The sequence below is a fragment of the Caretta caretta genome, chromosome 12 (assembly GCF_965140235.1).
Source record: "Caretta caretta isolate rCarCar2 chromosome 12, rCarCar1.hap1, whole genome shotgun sequence".
NCBI lineage: Eukaryota > Metazoa > Chordata > Testudines > Cheloniidae > Caretta > Caretta caretta.
In genome coordinates, this window is record NC_134217.1 from 33,720,457 (window position 1) to 33,730,825 (window position 10,369).

Sequence of the window (10,369 nt, forward strand, 5' to 3'; positions counted from 1 at the left end):
TTTTACAGAGGTGATTTCTTTACTTCTATTTACTTCTATTTCTATTAAAAGTCTTCTTGTAAGAAAACTGAATGCTTTTTCATTGTTCTCAGATCCAATTGTTTGGGTCTGTAGTCACCTATGCAAATTGGTGAGGCTTTTTATCCAACATTTCCCAAGAAAGGGGGGGTGCAAGTGTTGGGAGGATTGTTCATTGTTCTTAAGATCCAAGGGTCTGGATCTGTAGTTACCTAGGCAAATTGGTGAGGCTTTTTACCAAACCTTGCCCAGAAAGTGGGGTGCAAGGTTTTGGGAAGTATTTTTGGGGGGAAAGACGTTTCCAAACAGCTCTTCCCCAGTAACCAGTATTTGTTTGGTGGTGGTAGCGGCCAATCCAAGGACAAAGAGTGGAATATTTTGTACCTTGGGGAAGTTTTGACCTAAGCTAGTAAAGATAAGCTTAAGAGGTTTTTCATGCAGGTCCCCACATCTGTACTCTAGCGTTCAGAGTGGGGAAGGAACCTTGACAAGGGGCATTAGGGGTTGAGAGCTGAGGAAGCGTTGTTCTAAGTCAGCCATAAAAATTTTGGCATACTGTGGGGCCAGGTGGGTACCCATAGCAGTGCCGCTGATTTGAAGGGATACATTGTCCCCAAATGTGCAATAGTTATGGGTGAGGACAAAGTCACAAAGTTCAGCCACCAGGTTTGCCGTGACATTATCGGGGATAGTGTTCCTGACGGCTTGTAGTTCATCTTTGTGTGGAAAGTTGGTGTAGAGAGCTTCTACGTCCACAGTGGCCAGGATGGTGTTTTCAGGAAGATCACCGATGGATTGTAGTTTCCTCAGGAAGTCAGTGGTGTCTCGAAGATAGCTGGGAGTGCTGGTAGCGTAGGGCCTGAGGAGGGAGTCTACGTAGCCAGACAATCCTGCTGTTAGGGTGCCAATGCCTGAGATGATGGGGCGCACAGGATTTCCAGGTTCTCCCCCCCCCCCCAGCCCCACTCTCCTGCTGGTATTAGCTCATCTTAAGTGGTCACTCTCCTTGCAGTGTGTATGGTAACACCCATTGTTTCGTGTTCTCTGTGTATATAAATCTCCCCACTGTATTTTCCACAGAATGCATCCGATGAAGTGAGCTGTAGCTCACAAAAGCTTATGCTCAAATAAATTGGTTAGTCTCTAAGGTGCCACAAGTCCTCCTTTTCTTTTTATTCTGATGAATCAAAAATTTACTTTTTTTCCCTCTACCAAAGTCGTCCTTTTAAAAATATAGGTTTACATAAATTCAAGGTGGTCATTTTTGTTATGTTGGGCTTTTTATAAAAATTAAAAGAAACCTTACATATTTTGCAGCAAGTTAGTGGCTAGAAGATGCAGCCAAAGGTCAGAACTCCTGTTTTCTCTTTTATAGCTTTAGCATCTGTTTACTGAGTGACTTTGAACAAGTCGATTTAACCAAACTTTTCAAAAGTGGCTGCTCATGTTGTATCTCCGTGTTTGGGTGCCCTACTAGAGGCATTTAGGGCCTAATTTTCCGAGAGGCCGAGTACTAACTCCAGCAGAAGTAAATGGGTAATGGGTACTTAAGGTCTCTTAAAACATTCTTATGTATCTCAGGCTGGGCACCTAAAATTAGTAACCAACTTAAAAATGTTGATATTAACTTTTCTTGGCTCTAGTTTCTCCATTTTTAACAGGGAAGCTATACTTCCTGGCTCATGGGTGTTGTGAGGTTCAAATAACTACTGTTTGTAAATATATTGATTGGGAAGTGTTGTTGTTGCAGCTGTGTTTTGGAGGTAGGGGAGGCTTAATTTCATATTCTATAATTTTAAGTACAAGGGACCCAATCCTTGGTGAATAGTTCCAGTAATTCAGCACAACTACATATAAAAGCAAGAGCTGCAGAGTTTTGCTTCCCAGAGACTAAAACCATTTAAAAGTAAATGTATATAAAACGTCTTTCAAAGACTTAGAATATTGTTGGAGAGAGAAACTTAAATGCAAGATTTTCATAGCTGTGTCTGTTCTCATAAATAAGGACAGAATCTGAGCTTCAATTTTTGAATCTCTTGGCTTTAGTCACTTGAAACTAGACTCCCAATTATTTAAATAAGACTTTATAATTCTGAGATAATAATATATTAAGTTTAATGATAAATTGAGTTCCCATTGTGGTTGATGTTCATCCAAGTGCACTGATCTACAAAACAGATAACAAGGAAGGTTCATCACATGCTAGTAATTCATACAGCTGTCTGTGAATCCATACGTTTTCACTGATGTGTGACGACCTCACTTTCTCATCTTGTGTGAGAGCTGTGTCAAATCAACCTGCCATGAATCCTCAGCTCTAATTATTGAAGGTGAGAGGTGCGCTTCCTTTGATCATTTGGAAGAAATTAAAATCTCTCAGCTGCATAAACTTTAGGTTACATGTAAGGTACAACATATGCAACTATCTTTAGGCAACATTTCTCTTTGATCTGTACATCATACTGCATTAACTGTGCAGCAACAATGACTCTGTAGGTACAAGCAGCAGTGATGTAGGAGGTATTTCAGCAATAACAAGTGTGACCTAACTAAAAGCATGAATATTCCTGGTTATGTTTTTGAAGCTCTTTCCTCCACAACTTCTGGATTCTCTTTCCCTCCCTCCCCAATAAACATGTATGGAAGTTTTGTGCATTGTATTGAAAAAGAGTACTCAAATGGCACATGCTTATGACTTCTGATTTTTCAGAGAAATCCATCAATAGTTTGCTATTAAACTGGTAGAAGGTATCTAGCATGATCACATGGGTCTGTGATGGGGCTGTTAATATTCAATATTTTCACTCGTGATTTGGATAATGGAGTGGAGAGTCCGCTTATAAAACTTGTGTGTGACACTAAACTGGGAGGGATTACAAGCCCTTTGGAAGACAAGATTAGAATTCAAAAGGACCATGACCTTGGATACTTGGTCTGAAATTGGCAAGATGAAATTCAATAAGGACAAATGCAAAGTACTACACTTTAAGAAGGAAAAATTAAATTGAATATGCGCCAACAGTGTGGTGCAGTTGCAAAACAGGCTTGTACTTCGCGGTGTACTAACAGCAGTGTCCTGTCTAAGGCATAGGAGGTAATTGTTCCTCTTTACTTGGCACTGGTGAGGTCTTTGCTGGAGTTATTGTGTCCAGTTTTGGGCACCAAACTCTAAGAAGAATGTGGACAAACGAAGTCTAGAGAACAACAAAAATGACAAAAGGCTTAGAAAACCTGATCTAAGAGGAAAAGTTCAAACCAACCCCAACAAAACAAACTGGGCATGTTTAGTCCTGAGACTCAAAGATTGAGTGGGGACCAGTTAAGTCTTCAGCTATGTGGAGGGCTGTTATACAAAGGACGGCGATTAATTCTGCATATCCACTGAAGATAGGGCAAGAAGTAATCAGTTTAATCTCCAGCAAAGGAGATATAGGTAGTTAAATACTGAAATAAGCTTCCAAGGGAGGTTGTTGAAGCCTGTCTTTGGAGGTTTTTTCAGGACTGGGTTAGACAAACAACTGTCAGGGATGTTCTAGTTTACTTGGTCCTACCTCAGCACAGGGGTCTGAACTAGATGACCTTTGGAGGTCCCTTCCAGCCTTTCATTTCTAAGATTGTATATCCAAAATGACTGTATTTTATAATAACTTCAGGATTGTGACACAGACCAACCAACTGTAATGTGTCCAATGGGATATCTGGTCTATGTGAATAGAGCATGCTGAAAGGACATCCACGGTATTTTTCATACTTTAAACGTTTCTAATCAAGATAAAGTGGAGCAAATCTGAGCCCTCATCCTTGGAAAAGCCATTCCACTGGTACTTCAAGACCCAAGTTTCAGTATGTATCTTTCCCTTCATCCTTACTAACTGCTTCAAAGTCCCATGTTGTTATCCAGCAGACAATATTACCTATCTTTTTCCAGTTTCACGAAGCAGTGTTTCTACAGTTGTCAGTGTCCTGATCTGACAAGAATCCCTAGCATCCCTGTGCTGGTGACATAAGTAGACCTTACGATTAGTAATGGAAGAGGAAGCTAGTCTGGTGGGGGAAGTAAGAAAGGTATTCTGGGTTCTTTTATAATAGCCCTTATTCTTCTTAAGTTTTATATCCTTTAGGATGTAACAGGAGCATACTTTCACTTTCTCAGTCAAATTCATTAGTATTTATATAAAATATTCATGAAGCTTTACAGTGATGTAATAATGTCTCATCCTGAAGAGTTGATAGTGTTACGGGATGTTGATGTCATAGAACAGTGGTGGTGGGCTTATTGTCATAGCCATTGGTAAATGTGGAAGAATGGTAACCTAGAATTGGGAAAGATCTAACCAATGGTTTTCAATGCAAAAACAATGTAAGTAGTCTTGGGGACAGAGCAAATCTGGAAACGAGAGGCATTCAAACTGTCCCACTTGCCATGCCCCTCATGTTTGTGATACAGTGGCTGCGGTTTAGACAATGGGCTCCTAATTTTCAAGTATTAACAATGTAAAACAAGCAAACATGCAAAGTTCTTAGCCTGCATATGCATTCCACCCACTGCTAAAAAACTTAGTATGTATTATTCAAGACATAGTTTGGTAATAGAGAGGGGGAAGGAGGGAAGATTGAAAGTGAAAGCAAAAAGAAAACACTTTTTTAAAATAGATGCAAACTTAAAATAGATGCTTTTAAAAGATGGTATTTAAAATGTAAAATCAAAGGGCCAGTGTTACTGAAAACTATTGAATGGTTGGACTCATTATTGTAATTCAAGGAGATGACCCTGCTACTGAAGCTTTTAACTCTGGTAGGTTTTGGTACTATTTATTTTAAAACTTCATTCATGCGGAAACAGTGGCAAGAGTCCTTGCTTTAAATGCATTTAATCTAAAATGATTTGCATATGAAATATTTAACCACCCTCTGATATTTGCAATAGCACCACTATCTTCCACCTTGATATTCTACCTCTGTGCCCAATGAAGTTTGACTATGGAGCTCTGAGAATCTCTCGTAGGGAAATTTGTCCAAAAGTTCATAAACCTTTGAGCAGCACTGATTTATCATGTTCGTTCCAAATCATGCAAAATCAAGTGGCTTTGCTTTGTTTGGAGTTTGTTCAAAACCAAAAACTCCAAAAGAATTTGCGTTTGAGAATCCACTCTAAAGGAAACCAGGAAAAAAACACCCATGAATTTCTTGGAGGCAGCTGCTTTCTCACTCATCTATAGGTAGTTGCAGGTGCTGTCGAGTCAGTTTTAGACAAATTTGAAATATACCATATAAAGCACTGAATAATGGCGAGGTTACGTGGTTACAAACATTTCTTCCTTTTGTCAAGCTATTTACTTTCCATTTGAAACTCTTATCTGTACAGTTTGCTTTGCTTTGTCTGGAATGGTAACACGCAAGAATATGGTAACATGAGAATTATTCAAATGTGGTGTATAGTGGGATTTTAACCACTCTATCTAACTAAGCATCTGTTATGTTCCAGTTACCGTTTGTTAATCGATTGACTGTTTTGCATCTGCTATAATTATGGAATGCAATAAGAAAAGGAGTACTTGTGGCACCTTAGAGACTAACCAATTTATTTGAGCATGAGCTTTCGTGAGCTCTTGCCTGTGTGGCTGCATTTCGTTATGCATGTGGTCATCTTAATTATATGATAGCAAGAACTGGGAATAGCATATAAGTACTTGCTAAGGGCTTGCTCCTGTGAGGTTTCTATACCTTCTCAATTATCATTCACTTCAACAAAAGTTGAGTGCTCTATGCATCTCCCAAGCATGCTTAGGTTCTGGCTGTAAATGATTTATTACAAATAATTAATATTTTTGCTACTTTAGGGGAACGAGGAGAACTGAATAGTTGTGGAATTTAAATATATGACCTATAGCAACGAGTTTTTTGTTCAGACAGTAAAACTAGGATGATTGAATCTTGCATTTAAACACCTTTCTTTCCCCTCTCCCCCTTTGTCTTTTACAGAGTATTCAGCCTATCAAAGCAGGCTTTGTGCCAAATGAAAATGCTAGAACTGTTCCAGGGCATGCAGCAATTTAACTCTTCATCTGTCACAGCAATGTGTAGGAGTCAAATTACAAGTATATTCATATTTGTGTATAATTCCATCAAACATGCAATGGATGAATTGACACTGACATCTTTCTCAATCTCTGGATGACTTTGTCTAGAGGGAAATGTTATTTTAATGGTAGAAGAGCTGCAGTTTGTAGAAATTGAATATCCTGATGCTGTGCACTAGTAGTGTTCTCAATTCTAAGCTCTAACTTCCATGTTTTTTTTTAACATGTACAGAACTGTAATATTCCAAACAATTCTTGGTATATTGATTGAATAAAGTTACATAGGGAAAAGTTACCAACTTAGTTACTTTACCCACTGTGTTTTTAAACAAAGCACAGGGATTATTTTCTGTAATTGGTGCTGTAGCAGTATGATCTAATATGGCCAAGGCTTTGTTCTGTTCCTAGTTCTGCCACTGATACATTATATTATACAATCTTGTGGGAGTCATTTTAACCTTTTTGCACCGCTTCCTGCCCAGTTTTAAAATAATGCCCTCCTTTTGTAAAAGCACTTTGAACTCTGCAGTTATACAGTGATTGTCACCTGTAAAATATTATATTAATATTATAGCCAAACTAAGTGATAAACTCCCATCTGCCGGTAATCTCTTGCCTGAGAGAGATTGTTCTCAGGAAATGTGTTTTATCTGTGCTAGGAGCAGGAATCTACTAAGTCACTTAATGTTAGCCCAATTCATTCATAACTTGGCTGCAACCTGCGAGAGAGGACCATTTTTTATTTATTTTAGTTTTTTTAATAACTTGTAAGCTATAGGAACCTTACTATCAAATAAAAATGCAATTCAGAATCATCACACCCCCATCCACTCCCCCAGCCAGAGACCACACCCTTACCCCAGCCTGCTCCCACTCTCCAAACCCCTTGGCCCCAGCCCAGAGACCCCCTCCTCCACCCCAAACCCCCTGTCCAGCCTGGTGAAAGTGAGTGAAGATGGGGGAGAGTGAGCGATGGGGGATGGAGTGAGTGGGGGGTAGGGGCCTCAGAGAAGGGGTGGAGTAGGGGTGGGGCCTTGGCAAAGGGGCAAGGGTGTTCAGTTTTGTGCAATTATAAAGTTGGCAAGCCTAGCTCTAGCTGTCTCGAACCTCTGCGCCTATCTGTTCAAAAATATGGGCTTTGCAGCATGCCCTGAAGGCAATAAATGAGTGAATTCCAAAGTTGGGGCGGGGAAGCCCTCATAAAACCTGTACCGCTGTTCCTTCTACCTACAAAGAGAATTTCCGTGCAAGAGTTCTCTTAATTACATTTGTGGCAGGATCGCATAAGGAGAGAGGCAGTCTCTCCCTCTAGATTATTAAATGTTTAAAGAAAGTTTCTCAGGTTATAAACATGAATGTTTATTAAGCTATCAACACACTCCATCTATCCTCTGGCAGGAACATTCTCTACACAAGAGCAAAGAACCCCTTAGGTAGCTTAAGCTGAGCCACCAAAAAGTGAGGCTCACAAAATTAAAGGACTTTAAAACATTTTGGTCCCTAGACCACTAGTTATAAGTCTTGTAAGTGTGTGTGTGGAATAAAGAAGCTATGAAAAAGAAACTTGTACTTGCTCCTTTTTTAATTGAATGAGGGAGAAAAGTTTAGTACAAAAAAGGAAGCATACCGCTGTGAATGTTACAAACTACAGCACATACGAAGGGCGCATGGCCTCTTTCCTGCACCAAGCCAGAGTAAAAGGGCTTAACAAAGGTGCTTTATTGGAGGATGTAATCCTGCCCCTCTTGTCTTCCCAAAACTGCTATGTGGCACTTCTGCAGTCCTACACTTGCAGTAGCCATGGTGCCAGCTGTACTATTCCCAGCCCCCACCACTCTCTTCAGGACACGGAATGGGTTGGGTAGTGGAGCTGGGTAATTTAGGTTTTGCTAGTTATCAGACTGTGTATGCTTGCTGGTAGGGGAGACGTTAACCCTTAAGTATTCAGAAAAGTCTTCATTATCTATATCTTGCCATAAAATAGCTATGTGATGTATTTTTTCTATTAAATAGTAGCCAGAGGAAAACACCAATTTTTTTAATTCCCCACCCACACAACTTTTTTTTAAAAAGCCTCTGTTTCCCAGTAAGATGTATTTCCCATCTTTTCTGTGACCGCTCAATTTAATAGAAGTTTTGGGTGTTCCTTGGGACTTCAGTGAAATTGAGCTTTACCTGCATTTTTACAAAAGACTCATTTATAGTAAGACAGCACAAAACAATGTAAAAGATAGTGTTCATACTTAAAAATCAATGGATGAAAATTAATTGTTGCTAACTCTGATGATTTTATTGCCAGTCTCACAATATTTGATACTTTTCTGAAAATCTCAGTTCTTGCAGTCATGAGAACCTGAGCTTTCATTTAAAAAAGAAAGAAGTTTCTACTCCTCATGGTTAGGACCCTGTGTAAATCACAATTTATTTTTAGAAAATACATGGCAGTGTAAATAGCAAAGTATTGAATTTCAGAGTTTGCACTGAATGAATTTTACAAGTAATGTTGGTCAATTTCAAGGACGGAATGAATTTTACAAGTAATCATTTGTCCTAAATTGACTAATTGAGGTGTAAAATTCATTTTGTCCTTGAAATTGACTAGCTAAGTTAATTTTTTTGTATGAAAGACTGTGGTAGACATTTTCCTTTTCTAAGGAAAATATTTAAAAGATCATGGTGTGGGGACATTTTCATGATTTCCATGCCCTTTGTGAAATTGTGATTTATATAAGGTCCTACTTGGGGTTGGGAAGGAGCTTGAAATTGTAAACCCTAAAGACTTAAAAGCAAGACAGCAACTAAAGAGACCCTCAAATGTATTCACTTTAAAGATGTCTCATGATCTTTAAACCAATCTTATGCTTTTTTGCCAGATTCGTGGTTGGTGAATATGTGGAGTTGGCAATACTGAAATTGAGATTCTTGAGTTTGTGATAGCAAATAAGTAATGCCAGTGAAGCAAATCTGAATGAAGACTTAAGAGAAAGTACACAGGAGAAATGGAATATAAAAGTTATATAGTTTTCCTTAGAATGAAAGTGCAGCTACAGCACGTTTCTGAGAAGCGAAACATACTAGGTATGTCATAAGTAGTAATTGTCTAAGGGAGAATCACCATGTTCTTTTTTGCACACAAAGAAGCAGACAGGAATGGAGGTCTGTGTTCCCTGTAAGCTGTGTGCTTGGGCAGCCGAGCCGTTGATTAGCAGAACCACGCACATCCAGCCTGCAGCGTGTGTTCAGGTGTGGCCCCCCCCCCCCTCGCCCCACTTAGCAGCCACATTGCTGCTGCAGCTGCTTCCAGGACTCTCCTGCTGGCTGTGCAGAGTGTGTGTGGGGGGGAGAGGAGGGAGGGGTGGAAAGGGAGGGTGCTGATGTCAGGGTTTCCCCCAGCCCCCATACCCCATCTCCATAGAGCAGGGTAGAGAGGACAGGGTTCATCAGGACTCTCAGCAGCTCCGAGGTCTGAACTAGGCTTCGGGTGAATGCCTTAAAGAGACAGCGCATGGTTTCTTGGAGACTTCCCCAGCAGCCAACACATACACTGTCTGTCTGTCTCACACACATGCACACACGAGCGTGCATGCACTCTGTCTCAACCCCCAGCCCCCATGTATCCCAGCTCTGCAGAACGGGGGAGACAGCAGGTGGGCGTCTCTCAGAAACTTCCCCAGCAGCCAGCACACACACACAGTCTCTGTGTCTCACACACACACTCTGTGTCACACATGCAAGCAATCACACACACACACACTGTCTGTCACAAACTGTCTTTCTAATGTCTGTCTCACGCACACATTCTGTATGTCTGTCTCTGTCACACACAGTCTCTCTCTCTTTCTCACTCACACACACACTCTGTCTCTGTCACGTACCTCCCAACATTATTGTTGTTATTTCTTGGTACTTCCTGTAATGCATATATATTCTCTGTAATTTTATTCTTTCAAAGTATGTTATTTTACGTTTTTGACTGGTCTATGCATTTCATAATTTTTATTTCTCTTACACTTTAAATTTAATACTTTGAGTAGAGAGTTCTAAAATGCCTAACTTGTCCTGGCTGGAGTTAGTATCCCTATTGGTAACTTTTAAAAATATATATTATATCTAGGTTTTTTGTTTCTACTGGTGGCGCACATCTGCACATTACCTTGGTGCACATAACATTTATTCTGCACATGGGTGGAAAAAATTCGAGGGAACATTGGTGGAGGTGATGTTTGCCTACGTGAGAGCCATGACCCCTGTATTTTGTTCCTGTCTTTGTT